The sequence below is a fragment of the Geotrypetes seraphini genome, chromosome 2 (assembly GCF_902459505.1).
Source record: "Geotrypetes seraphini chromosome 2, aGeoSer1.1, whole genome shotgun sequence".
NCBI lineage: Eukaryota > Metazoa > Chordata > Amphibia > Gymnophiona > Dermophiidae > Geotrypetes > Geotrypetes seraphini.
Window position 1 is genome coordinate 145,995,847 of NC_047085.1, and position 14,796 is coordinate 146,010,642.

The window sequence follows — 14,796 nt, forward strand, 5'->3', positions numbered from 1 at the left end:
TATAACTTAGCTCTGTATTATATTTAAGAACAAAAACTTAGAGCATTTGAGAGGAATTTGAATTTTATTTTTACAGAGCAAATTTATTTATAAGATTAGGCAAGGAATGCAGTAAATTCAGTTACAATTTAGTGTTCTTTGAACAGGGAAATGTACCACAAGATAAAATATTGTTATAGAGGCAGAATGATTAATTTAAGCTAGATTGAAGGTAACCCACTCTGATACAGGGTCTTGCTGGTTGAACAGTTGTTCAGGAGCACATGGCTCTTCACAAGGCAGAGTATATGTTGAATGTAGAGGAGATATTACAGCAAGAATGTGTTGAATGTCCAGCAATGATCCAGAGAAAGAGATAGGTGATTCTCTCTCTTTTATGGAATCTGGGGGCTTGAAGTCCCATCCAATCACCAAGGCATGATCTCAGGGAAAACATCCAATCCCAAGGCAGGAGTATTGTCCAATCTTAAGTCAGGATTTCAATTCAGACTTGTTTTCTGTTCCTGGCTATATAAAGTCATCTGGTTTGGCTTGTCCTTTGATTGGATTTTAATAGTGTCTTTTTTTCTGGAAAGTTTCAGTGGCTTTTGTCTTTGCTAAGTATTGAATGGCTTAAGATCTGTGTCTTTTGTCTTGGAGTTTCAGGACCCAAACCTCTGATTACTAAGCATTGTTCATGTAGACTAGGGTAGTATCTTGCAGAATAAAGGTCTGAATAAATACTTTGGCAACACCCAGCCATCCCTTTATTATCCACTGAAAAACCTCTTGGTTTCAGTCTGAAGTCAGATTGCCAGGATGTTCAGAGTTCACTTTATTTCAAGCCATATTTTATAATTCTAAATCCAGCAAAATTAATCATTTCAAGCTACAACCCTCACATCAGATGTTCTAGTTCTGGAATAAATGTATATCTGAGTCTAATATTTTGCACAGCTTATTTTAAGACCTTAGGCTATTCATACATAAAATTTCATAAAATTTTGAGATGGTTGACTGGGGGGCCACTGGATCACTTGACATGGAATAACCCAAATATGTCTTACAACGTGTTTTGTAATGCAGGAACATATTTCAGCAACACACATCTTTTATGTAGATACACAGTTACTCTCTAATTCTTATATGCACATATGTTTCATTTTAATATTGGTTTATGCATGCTTAAATAAAGTATAAAAGCCTTTTAAAAATTATCCTCTTAGGGTTATGAAATGACATTAACAAAACATTTGCTCTAAAGTCTAGGATTCTTTTTTTTCTATATAAAAGCAACAGCCCGAAGCCCGTTTCCATGACCATAATACCATAACCAGCAACCTTGATCATTTCAATTGCCATAGTTTTCAATAGTAGAGTGATTCATGTCTCTATTATAATGAAAATGTTGACGTACTTCTTGAAAGTTCTAAAGTAGTGGCCTATAAATTCAATACGTTGCTAGTAGTCACAGAAATGTGAAACAAAGCAAAAAAAGGCCACAAAGGCAATAGGGTATGTGAGGTCATTGCTTTTGATATAGTATTTCAACATATACAGTACAAACTTTCATTTGAAATAGTTTTTGCAAAGGAAAACTTTGTGAATGGAAAAGCTGTATTTTGACTGGGGAAGAGTCTGGCTAGCGCTGCCTAATTTTTCTCAAACTTTAGCTTTCAGACATTAATGCTTAAGTGACAGCAAAGAGCCATGGGAGATTAAAAGCTGATAGAGTGCTATGTAGTGATTGTGGCACAGGTGATAATTGAGTTGAAAGGTTACAATGTGTTGAAGGGGAACCTGATTAAGGATGCCAGTGCATCAGAAGTTAGAACCTTTGGAAGATCATGAATTGTATTTAAGTAGTATGTCGTTAAGAAATGTTCTAGCAATCAAAAACCCCATCTCACACAAGAGAGTGCAATACTGAACCGCATACTTTCTAAAAAGAAAAGTATCTTACCTCCAAGCTCAAGATGTGTTACATGTTCACATACAATTGGTAGAATCCTGCCCCATGAGGTTTACAATCTAAGTTATGCCTGAAGCAAAGGAGTAGAGAGTTGCACGGGGACAGAAATCAAACCCATCACCGTTGGAATCAAACCTGTTCCCGCCCATCCCTGCTGGAATCAAACCTGTTCCCGCCCGTTCCCACTGGAATTAAATCCATCCCCATAAATTTCAGAAGTAGTTATGTCATTTAATTATGCTACTGAACTAAAGGCTCTGGTAGAGACCCATTTACAAATAAGCAATATTCATTTGGAAATATTAATTGAGATATGTACCTGAAACCTTTTATGTGAAGTTCACTGTAGTGCCCCACTGCTCTGCTGGGATGTACACTGTGGCCAGTGTACTACAAATGATGGCCCCCTTCTATATCCAAATGACTTAATTTGTGTGTGTATTTCTTTTGGATATGTTTTTTGAAAAAGGTTCAAAAAGATAGAGGCATATCTGAAAAAGGGCCATTTTTTAAAAAACAAGATAGACGTCTTGCAGTTTTGAAAATGGGCATGTTTGGTACTGGATTTTTTTTTGCATCATCCACAAAACATCCAAACTTGGATTTGGATGTCAAATCAAAAATAGCCCTCTTTCTTACCTTAGACCAGTGGTTCTTAAATCTGTTATTAGGGACCCTGAACCAATTGGGTTTTCAAGATATCCCTAATGAATGAGATAAATTTGCATGCCTACTACCTACATTATAGATAAATCTTGCTCATGCATATTCATTAGGTATATCCTGAAAACCTGACTGGCTGGGGATCCCCTGGACAGGTTTAAGAATCACTGCCTTAGACCAAGTCCAGTTTGACCTCCATTGTAAAGAGGTGCATGGGAACGGGTGCCACTGGAATCCCATGGAATCCACAGGCCCTTCAGGTCCTTGGGGGATCCCCTCCAGACTCACAGAGATTCAGTGGGGATAGGTTATCTTTGTTTAGGGATCCCACAGGGATGATACCTTCCTCCAGAGCACTTGCTTGTTCTTTTTAGGCTGCCAGCAGTGTTCCTTCCTCCACAATACTGGCAGCTGACCCTGAAACCTTCCATCTGATGTCTTTTGTGTCAGAGGGAGGGATTCCTTCTGATGCAATTAGGAAGGAATTCTGCCAGCGCCCAGAAGAGAAAGGCTGGTAAGACACTGCATAGGCTTGGGGTGGGTGGGAAGAAAGGGAAAGAGATGCTGCATGCATTGGGAGGGAGTGTGGGGAAGGAGGGAAGAGTTGCTGTATGGGCTAGGACAGGGTCGGCAACCTGCAGCTCTTCTGCCCCCCCAGACCTACATAGGTACCTGGTGGTCCAGCGGAGATCTTCATGGTAGGAGCGCGGCCCTTTTGCTCCTGCCTCCTCGTGGCTGTCTTCTCAAATGGCTGTCACCTTCCACTCAACCAGTTCTTGACCCAGCCCATCACTTTGGGACCCATCCCTCGGGCACTCCGTTTATTTATTAGACCCCTGTGTGGAACACTTTTAAAGACTTTGCTAAAATCTAAATACACCACATCTCGTGCACACCCTCTATCTAATCATCTGGTTACCCAGTCAAAAAAATTGATCAGATTTGTCTGACAAGACCTATCTCTAGTGAATCCATGTTGTCTCCGGTCATGTAATCCACCAGATTCCAGAAACTTCACCATTCTCTATTTTAAAAGCGTTTCTATTAATTTGCTTACCACTGAAGTCAGACTTACTGGCCTGTAATTCCCTACTTCTTCCTTACTTCCACTTTTGTACAGAGGGACCACATCCACCCTTCTCCTGTCCTCTGGTACCACTCCCAACTGTAGAGAAGCATTGAAAAGGACAGTCAGCGGAACCACCAGAATGCCCCTAAGTTCCTTCAGCACCCTCAGATGTACACCATCCAGCCCAATCGTTTTGTCTACCTTTAATTTAGATAGCTCCTCACAAACACAACCCGCTGAAAATCTGGGGTCCTGCTCCCGGCGTTTCAGCTGTGAACACAGAACAGAAATATCTGTTAAGAAATTCTGCCTTTTCTTTATCAGCTTCTACATATTTCTCCCCTTCACCTTTGAGTCTCAAATGGCCACTATTTACTTCTTCCTATCACTGATATATCTAAAAAATGTCTTCCCTCCCCATTTCACCGTGTCAGCTATTTTTTCCTTCCATTTGCATTTTTGGTTTTCTGACTACTCAACCAGCCTCTCTTAACTTTTCCAGATATTTCTGCCTGTCTTCCTCTTTCTGTGATCTTTTGAAGCTATTGGAGGAATTGGGAAAGCTCATCCCCTTAATTTCCAAGTGCCCCCTTCAGAGTTGATAAAGCTGAATGATTCTGGAGTCTGTGTCTAATTGGCAGAAATTAGATTGTAGTTTTCCAAAATGGCATAACTATACATCTAAGTGTCAGCCCTTACACATATATGTTCTGAAATACCCATTTACATGTATAAGTGCCCACATGTAGACATGTGTGTTGCCCCCAATGATATTTTAGACATTGACAAATGTAAAAAGGGTTTTCCTGCCACATGTAGCCAACACATACAGGTGCATTCCTGTTTATGTTTTATAAAAGGCTCTATGTTGGCAGTTCATTTTCTAAAATCTTGCCAGAATTTGTCATATACTTACCTGAACACCTATATTTTGATTTCAACATTCTATCTAAAATGTGCCTTTGAATTCAGATAGTTGGGGGTTCATAGCCCGAGATGTAAAATTTTTTGTAGGTTGTATAGAAACAGGCTCATCTGTCACAGCAAGGGGCATGCATTAATTGTTCTGTGACAGGGGAAAGAGGGAAATAAATTTGAGAGTTGTCTGGTATCTCTTCTAGCATGTTCACGTCTTTAACAATCAAAATCTAAATAAACACATGGTGGTTCAAAAGGATGACTTTTAAAAACCAATCAGCTGTGTGTGAGAACAATGTCATGTCTCCACTGAATCGAAAAGTGAAAACTGAGTTTATTTAGATTGTTTCATTATAAGAGCTACAAAGAACGCCTCGTAAAACTAGGATTGTTCACTCTCGAGAAGAGAAGGCTGCGAGGGGATATGATAGAGACTTTCAAAATACTAAAAGGTTTTGACATAATAGAACAAGAAGCATCATTATTGACGTTGTCAAATGTGACTCGGACGAGAGGCCATAGACTAAAATTGAGGGGTGACAAGCCCAGGACTAATGTCAGAAAGTTCTGTTTTACACAGCGAGTGGTGGATGCTTGGAATGCTCTCCCGGAGGAGGTGGTGACGGAAATCTCCATTATGGGATTCAAGTGCAAGTTGGACGCACACCTGCTTGCAAATCACATTGAGGGATACGGGAAAACAGGGTCTTCATCAGGGAACACCTAGGACGTAAACAGGGAACACCTGGATTGGCCTCCGCGTGTGCGGGCCACCGAACTGGATGGACCAATGGTCTGATTCGGTGGAGGCATTTCTTATGTTCTTATTTCTTTGAAGGAGTGAATAAACATGTTGATATTGCGTATCTGGATTTTTTTAAAAAAGGACAATTGAAAATACAGTGCTCCGTATTGAGGATAAGACCCCCGAGGCAGTCCTTAAGGAAGGAGCAGTGACACCAGCTGCTCTCCTCCCCGCCCTCCTTAACTCTGTTACCGATGGCACTATGCACATTTGAATATACTTGAGAAAATTATGTGTCAAAATAATCCATCATATTGAACAGTATGTACAGTACTGTGCAAATATGCAGATACTTTAACATGTGGAGGGGCAAAATCAAAAAAAGCATCTAAGTCCCCTTTTGGCCTAAGTCCCTAAACGTTCAACCCAGAAGCAGGGAAAGTGTCCATAACCAAAACAAACATCCATGTTTTGACTATGACCTTCTTCTGCCTAAACGCCCAATCTCCACTACGTCTAAAAGTACCCCCACAGAACGTCTACACTTTTTAGCCATAATGAAACAAACAAAAAAACGCCTAAGCCAAAAACGTCCAACAGAAGGGCTTTTAGGCGAAGGAGGAGCCAGTCCTTCGCCTAAAAGCTGGATTCTAAAAGCTGGACCTAAAAGCTGGTCTGTCAAAAACAACACCGGTTACAGAATCCCCCCCCCCACAACGATCCAGGCAGGAGGGTGTCCAAGCCCTCCTGCCATGTCAAACCCCGACCCCCCCCCTCCCGACAACATCGGGGCAAGAGGGAGCCCAAGCCCTCTTACCCCAGCCAACCGCGACACCCCCGACATATCGGGGCAAGAGGGAGCCCAAGCCCTCTTGCCCCCCCCCCCGACTCCCCGACTCCATCGGGGCAAGAGGGAGCCCAAGCCCTCATGCCCCGCCGATCCTGCCCCCCTGACTCGTTCGGCCCAGGAGGGAGCCCAAGCCCTACTGGCACAGCCGATCCTGCCCCCCCCCCCGACTCGTTCGGCCCAGGAGGGAGCCCAAGCCCTCCTGGCCCAGCCGATCCTCTACCCCCACCCCCACTACATTACGGGCAGGAGGAATCCCAGGCCCTCCTACCATCGATGAACCCCCTCCCCCTAATGTCCGCCCCCCAGAACCCCCGATCGGCCCCCCTCCCAGCTGACCCGTGACCCCCGACCCCCCCCAACCCCCACCCCCCTTCCCCGTACCTTTAGGTAAGTTGACCGGACAGACGTGTGCCAAACCTGTCCGTCCGTCAGGCAGTCCTCCGACGAATGGAGCCGGATTGGCCCAGCCTAACCAAAGCCCCGCCTACTGGTGCGGCCTAAGGCGCTTGGGCCAATCAGAATAGGCCTGGGAGCCTAAGGTCCCTCCTGTGGGCGGGGCCTTAGACACATGGCCCGGTTCGTCGAGGGCAGGAGGGCCTGGGATCCCTCCTGCCCGTAATGTAGTGGAGGATGGGGTAGAGGATCGGCTGGCCAGGAGGGCTTGGGCTCCCTCTTGCCCCGATATGTCAGGGGTGCCGCAGTTGGTTGGGGCAAGAGGGCTTGAGCTCCCTCTTGCCCCGATATTGTGGGGGGGGGGAGTGATGCATCGCGGCAGGAGAGATGCCTCATCTCCCCTACCGCGATGCCATCACTCCTCTACCCGAACTGCCACGGGTCACGGCAATTTGGGTAGAAGAGTGATGGCATCACTGTAGGGGAGATGAGGCATCTCTCCTGCCGCGATGGTTAGGTTGCCGGGCCGCTGAATTGATGGTGCCAACGGCCATCAGCTCAGCGGCCCGTTTTTCGGCACTTAGACCTGGTTTTATTTCGTCTAAGTGAAAAAGGTCTAAGTGCCGACTAAACTGTATTGGTTATACCTGTTGTACGCCTAGGTGTAGGTCGGCCCACCTCCCGCCCACTGCCCGCCCTTTCCCCTCCTCTAAACACACCTCTTTTCTCTCTGTGCGTTTAGAGGCAGGGGAAAGGCCTAAGTTGGTTTTAGATACGTCTAAAAACCAGCTTTGGTTATGGGTACTTGGACGATCAGGCTTTTTGATCGTCCAAGTAGCCACTTAGGACACTTTTTAGATGGTTTTTTTTTTTTATTATTATTACCCCCTTAGCTCCTAGACAGCCCCAGCTTCTAAGTCCAGCAGCACTGTAACGGAAATCCTCTATCAATTTTTTGGGTAGATTACCAAATGGCCACCAGATTTCAGATCTGGTGTTTTTTAGATTATTATTGAATTATCAAACCTGTTTAGAATATGTTTTATCTCTGTTAGTTGTACCTAGTAATTAGTGCTGCATCTGAAAACCAGAGAAGCCAGGGTTCAAATCTCACTGCTACTCCTTGAGATCTTGGGCCAGTCCGTTGCTCTCCGGGTACAGGAAAATGCATCCTGTATCTGAATGGAACTTGCCTTGAGCTACTACTGAGAAAGGTTCGAACTCAAGTCAAAGTCAAATCCAAAATCCTGTACTAGGCATATTGTAAAGTAATACAAAACTTTATAAAAGTCACTCAGAACCAATAAAGCAATTCTGCCATAATAGACTAACAAAGGGAGGTCTTGCCTCACCAATTTGCTTGACTTCTTTGAAGGTGTGAATAAACATATGGATAAACAATAGGTCACTGAAATCCTTCTAATTTAAATCTTATATGGTACCTTCAACAAGAAACTTCTTATCATGATGATGAAAGAACATTCTCAACAACCACTCTTTGCCAGAGATTAAAGCAAAAGTTACCATCACTGTAGCTGGTGTTCAGTGGCGTACCAGGGGGGGGGCGTGGGGGGCGGTCCGCCCCGGGTGCCAAGCCCTGAGGGGGTGCTCCCCGTCCCGTCCGGTCCGGTCCCCCCCCCCTGCGCCGGGTGTCGCGTTTGGAAACAGCCTGCAGCAAGATCGCGATGCCAGCGATCTTTGTCTGCTTCGGCTGTTTCCTCCGCCACGGTCCCGCCCCTCCTCTGACATCAGAGGAGGGGCGGGACCATGGCGGAGGAAACAGCCGAAGCAAGCAAAGATCGCTGGCATCGCGCAATCTTGCTGCAGGCTGTTTCCCCAGGGAAATGAAGCGTGGAGGCCGGGGGAATGAGCAATGCTTCGTGGGGGTGGGGGTGGGGCCGAGCCGAGCGGTCCTTCGAGGTAGTGGGGGGGGCAGCAGGCCTTCAGGGTGGGGCGGGCAGGCAGACCTTGTTGAGGGGGGGGGACAGGCCTTCATGAAGAACAGGCAGGCAAGCCTTCAAAGTGGGGGACAAGCCTTGGGGGGTGCAGGCCTTCGGGGGGGGTGACAGGCCGTCGGGAGGGGGACAGGCCTTCGAGGGGGGTGTAGGCCTTCAAGGGGAACAGGCAGGCAGGCCTTCAAGGGGGGGACAGGCCTTCAGGGGTGGGATGCAGACCTTTAAGGGGAGGACAGGCCTTCAGGGGAGGGGGGCCCTGGTGTAGAAGTATACGGAGGGAAGGGGGAGGGGTTCAAAGAGATGTGCATATGCCGGACTTTGGGTGGGAAGAAATAATGGGTCTGAAAATAGAGGAAAGAGAGAGAGATGATGGACATGGGTTTTAGGGAGGGAAGGAACAGAAAGGGAGAGAAGTTGGACACAAGGGATGGTGTGGAGGGGGGATAGAGATACTGGTTAGGAGGGTAGTTGGGAAAAGAAAGGGAGAGATGGTGGACCCTGGGGTGGTAGGGAAGGAGGGAGAGCTGCTGGTGAAAGGGTAGTTAAGATCTGTGGAGGGAGACAAAAAAAGGAAAGATGCCAGACATCCGGGGGAGTGAAGGGAAACGGAAGGGGAGGACAGAGATGGCAGATGGATGGTTAGCACGGAGAAAGAAGAAAGAAGGAGACCCTGGCAAGCAAGTTATCAGAAGACAACCAGAGCCTTGGACCAACAAGATTTGAAAAATAACCAGACAACAAAAAGGTAGAAAAACTAATTTTATTTTCTGTTTTGTGATTACAATATGTCAGATTTGAAATGTGTATCCTGCCAGAGCTGGTGTTAGACCGCAAATGTGAGCTAGGATTTAACAGAGAGAGGAAAAGTCCCTTTTGTTTCTTTATTTTATTTACACCACAGCGCCAGTGTGGTTAGGAGAAGCCAAAGGGGGGTGAAAAAGCTATAAAATAAACCCACCAGGATGTTTGAAAAAAACACCCAATTGGGCAGGAAAATCGAATCGATAAACCAATTCAATAGGCTGAATTGAATCGAAATTTTTTTCCCTGAATCTGGCAGCATTAGTTTGCGCTACTGTCTTAGACTTTAGGACCTGGGATTGGGGAGAGATGGCATCCTCAGTACTTTATAATGCAAGTGAAATGAGGATTTGGTCAGATTTTTGAAGGGTCTGCACTCTGCAGAAGAAAAATATTGTATAGGCCGGGGACATGAGACAGCAGGAAATGGGAACTTTTCTTCCTTCTATTTTTGTGAATGGAAAGGCTGAAAATGTCAGAGAGTTCAGTTAAAATATGTGCTTTATAAGAAAATATAATAATGTGTTTTATAAAGTTTATAACATTGCTGGCCTACCCGGTGAGGTGTTCCTAGTGGTGGTGGTGGCAGCGTGTCAATGTGTTGAGAGGAAGAGGTGATCTGGGAAATTCTGCTGAGTAAACTCCGGGCCCATTTCCACCCCCCAGTTAGTCCACTCCACTCAACTGGTTCACACACTGAGTGGGTCTTTGGATGTTGTTCCTGGGTAGTTGTTTTGGGATCTCTTCCAGTGGTTTGTCAGTATCTCCTTCTGGTCCAAGGAAGGAAACTTTGTTAACCTTAGCACTGACCTACAGAATATGTTTGTAACAGCGCTGCTTGTGTGGCATTAGTCTAGGTAGTGATCGAAAGAAAAAAACAGACCTTTGCACATTTTTGCACTATATGGTGGGTGTATGAGGAGATTCACATTTCCTGCACAGCTAAGTCCGTGTGAAGTTACCTTGTGCTGTATTTGACATCTAGCAAAGTCTCTGTTTGGAAGGAAAGATCTCAGCTTAAAAATGAAGTGGCCAGAAGTTATGGTAAAAGCAGATAGCGTAGCTGGTTTTAGGAAACGTTTGGACAAATTCCTGGAGGAAAAGTCCATAGAATGTTATTAAGACATGGGGGAAACATCTGCTTGCCCTGGATCGGTAGCATGGAATGTTGCTACTCTTTGGGTTTTGACCAGGTACTAGTGACCTGGATTGGCTTCCATGAGAATGGGTTACTGGGCATGATGGACCATTGGTCTGACCTAGTTAGGCTATTCTTATGTTATGTTCTCATCTGTAGGGGCCTTTGTTTTCACTTCTTATTTTAATGTATTTTTTTTCTGAGAACTTATCAGTGTTTTTTATAATGGGAACAAAAATGGAAGAGAATTAATGTGTGTGGAATGGGGGGGTAACTAATTTCTTCAGCTAAATAATTCAATCCACCTCAACCAGACATAGGAGAACTCACGTACCATTCACACACCCTCCAACCAAAAACATCAAAAGAAAAAAACAGTTCGACAACCTCCTAGCCATTCGAGCTGCAACACTCGACCCCCAACTCTACAACCTATTGACCTCGACCACAAACTACAAAACCTTCAAAAAAGAAATAAAAACCCTTCTATTCAAAAAACACATAAAACCGAACTAACACAATCAGAACTGTCCCAAGCATCACCTGCAACTACTCCATATGTACTTCTGATGTCATGACAATTCAGACATAATTTATGTTATGTTATGGTATGTTTGGAATAATGGTTACATATATGAGGTTCAATAAAAGAAAATTTTCACTGCCTGTTTCTATTATGACCATTTATTCAGTTTCATGGTTATTACAAAAAATATTTTTTTACATGGGGGGGTGTCAAAAAATTATGGGCCCCGGGTGCCACATATTGATTTTTTCTGCAGCACGAGGCAGAAGGGGAGCAGAGAGGCAGGAGAGCTGTGCGAGGCGCTGGGAGAAGGGAGAAGCACCCGCACAGGCAAGGAGACTTCGGGGCAGCGGCGAGTTAGCTCCGCCCACCCCACCGCATCAGTAGCGTGCGACCGGGCTCCTCCATAAAAGGAGGTGAGCCATCAGGCGCCGCTACTGCTACATATTGATTTTTTCTGCAGCACGAGGCAGAAGGGGAGCAGAGAGGCAGGAGAGCTGTGCGAGGCGCTGGGAGAAGGGAGAAGCGCCCGCACAGGCAAGGAGACTTCGGGGCAGCGGCGAGTTAGCTCCGCCCACCCCACCGCATCAGTAGCGTGCGACCGGGCTCCTCCATAAAAGGAGGCAAGCCATCGGGCGCCGCTACTGCTACATATTGATTTTTTCTGCAGCACGAGGCAGAAGGGAAGCAGAGAGGCAGGAGAGCTGTGCGAGGCGCTGGGAGAAGGGAGAAGCGCCCGCACAGGCAAGGAGACTTCGGGGCAGCGGCGAGTTAGCTCTGCCCACCCCACCGCATCAGTAGCGTGCGACCGGGCTCCTCCATAAAAGGAGGCGAGCCAACGGCGCGCAGCTGTTCGGCGCACGGCGAAGGCGAGCGGCAAAGGCGCTCGCCTTAGCGAGAGCGCCTTTGCGAAGGGCCTCAAGAAGGGCCTCTAAACAGAGCCCTACCACTTTGAGCCAGATACACTCCTCTCTTCCCACACGAAAGCAGATAATCCCCTTTATCACACGCAAGCAAGCACACAGGCAAACACACTCTTTCCTTGACTCACATTTATTTTCTCTTTTTCTTTTCCTTTTGAAATGGCAGGGAGAACAAGGAGTGCCAAGACTACTATCAAGCTCAACACTCCAGCATCTGGAGAGACCCAGGGGATGGCCAAGGACTCTACACAGAAGGCAGAGAGTGCCACTGAGCAGGGAACAGATGTCTCAGTGCTGACCGAGGCCATCCCCCTCCCATGGTATGCCTCGGTCTCTACGCAGACAGACGAGATGAAACAGGTAGAAGCGGAAGAGGATGTTATGCAGGAACTGCGGAGCCTCAGGGAGGAGGTGAAACGCCTGAGGTGCATCAGGGAGGATGAGGCCTTCATCGAAGATGCCATCCAGGAATTGTCTCATATCACAGAACGAAGCCTCGACAAGACCATCCTTGGCACTCCCAAACCTACAGCTCTAAATTCAACGATCGGAATACAGGAAATGATTGGAGATGCCGGTCCCTGGCAGCTGGTAACCTCTTCTACTGGCAAGCAAAGAAAACCCCCCCCCCCCCCCCATTCTCACCTTCTTCTTCTTTTCCTCTCAAACAGGGCAGTTCAACATCAACCCCACAACTTTCCCTGAAAAACAGATTTCACATCCTTCAAGAAGGAACTGTCGAGGATGAAACAGAGGGGGCTCAGGAGGATTCCGAACACAGAACACCGGCTGCAGTTCTCGCTGCTCGATCCACCCCCCTTCGGAAGGAGCGTAGAGTGGTGGTCATCGGAGACTCCATGCTAAGAGGCACCGAAGGACCAATTTGCAGACCAGATTTGCAGTCGAGGGAGGTCTGCTGTCTCCCTGGAGCCTGGATCCGGGACATCACCACCAGTATAGACAAACTTCTGAAACCTACTTACCATTTCCCTATGTTTCTCATTCATGTAGGTACCAATGATACTGCCAGAAGCACATCAGCCAGCATCCCTAAGGACTTCGAGGCCCTGGGAAGAAAGCTGAAGCAGACAGGAGCATAGGTGGTCTTCTCATCAATTCTCCCGGTAAGAGGCAAAGGCAGAGACAGGGAAGAACGCATCCATAGGACCAACGAGTGGCTTTGCGAATGGTGTTTAGAGATGAACTTTGGATTCCTGGACCACGGAGCGGCGCTACAAGGACTACAGGGACCTGACGGACTTCACCTAACAAAGAGAGGCAAGAAAGTTTTTGGACATCGACTAGCACGTCTACTTCGGAAGGCTTTAAACTAGGTAAGTTGGGGGAGGGTTCACACATACATACCAGAGCAGTAAGGATCCACCCTGGGGAAGCAAGTAAAACCCACACTTCTGAGCCTAAGGTAAGTACCCATAGTATACACAAAAAAACAAGAGCCACACTAACGGGGATAGGCATCTCATCACAAATTTGGAGAGCAATGTATGTTAATGCACACAGCTTGGGCAACAAAATCCTGGAACTAGAAACAGAAATAAGGAATGCTGACCTTGACATAGTAGCGATATCCGAGACCTGGTTCACAGACTCACATGGGTGGGATATGGTTATATCAGGCTACAATCTACTTCGTCGGGACAGAGAGGGCAAATTAGGAGGGGGGGTAGCACTATACACTAAGGATAATATCAAAACTACCAGGATCACAGAGGTTAGATACACAGGGGAATCACTTTGGGTAAACCTGGCCAGAGGGAACGAAAAATGCCTTTACCTCGGTGTGGTATACAGGCCTCCAAGACAACAGGAAGACAAAGACAAAGAATTGATTGAGGACATAGAGAACATCACTTTGCGTGGTGACACAGTACTGTTAGGCGACTTCAACATGCCAGATGCATACTGGAACACCCTCTCAGCAACTACGAGCGGTAGCAAAAGAATATTAACCTCCATTAAGGGTGCACAACTCAAACAAATGGTATTAGAGCCCACCAGAGAAAAAGCAATACTGGACCTGGTACTCACAAATGGAGACAGTGACCACAACATGGTATGGCTCAACCTCAGGAAAGGCTTCTCTAAATCAAACACAGCAACGAAGGTTCTGAACTTTAGGGACGCAGATTTCAACCACATGAGAGACTTTGTCCATCAAGAGCTGCAAAACCATGCAGAAACTGACAATCCGGAAACTATGTGGTCAAATCTAAAATCCATCCTGAACGAAGCATCTAGCCGCTACGTAAAAACAGTAAGCAAACGCCGGAGAAACAAAAAACCACAATGGTTCAACAAGGAAATTTCAGACCTCATTAAAAAGAAAAAAGAAACATTTATCACCTACAAACATCTTGGGAAAAGGGAGGCAAAAGAAGACTATCTGGCCAGATCTAAGGCTGTCAAAAAGGCAGTCAGGGAAGCCAAACTTCGAACAGAGGAAGATCTAGCACGGAACATTAAAAAAGGGGACAAATCCTTCTTTAGGTACATTAGCGACAGGAAGAGAAACAAAAATGGAATAGAACGCCTTAGGCAATCAGATGGAAACTACACAGAATCTGATACTACCAAGGCAGAACTGCTAAACGAATACTTCTGCTCAGTATTCACCTGTGAAGCACCGGGAGATGGTCCACAACTACAAATAAGAGACAGCCAAAATGACCTGTTTCGTGATTACGAGTTTACACCCAGTAGCGTCTACCACGAACTTTCAAGACTCAAAGTAGACAAAGCCATGGGACCAGACAATCTACACCCCAGGGTACTCAGAGAGCTGAGTGAAGTTCTGGCTGAACCACTATCCGTACTCTTCAATCTTTCCATGCGCACGGGAAAAG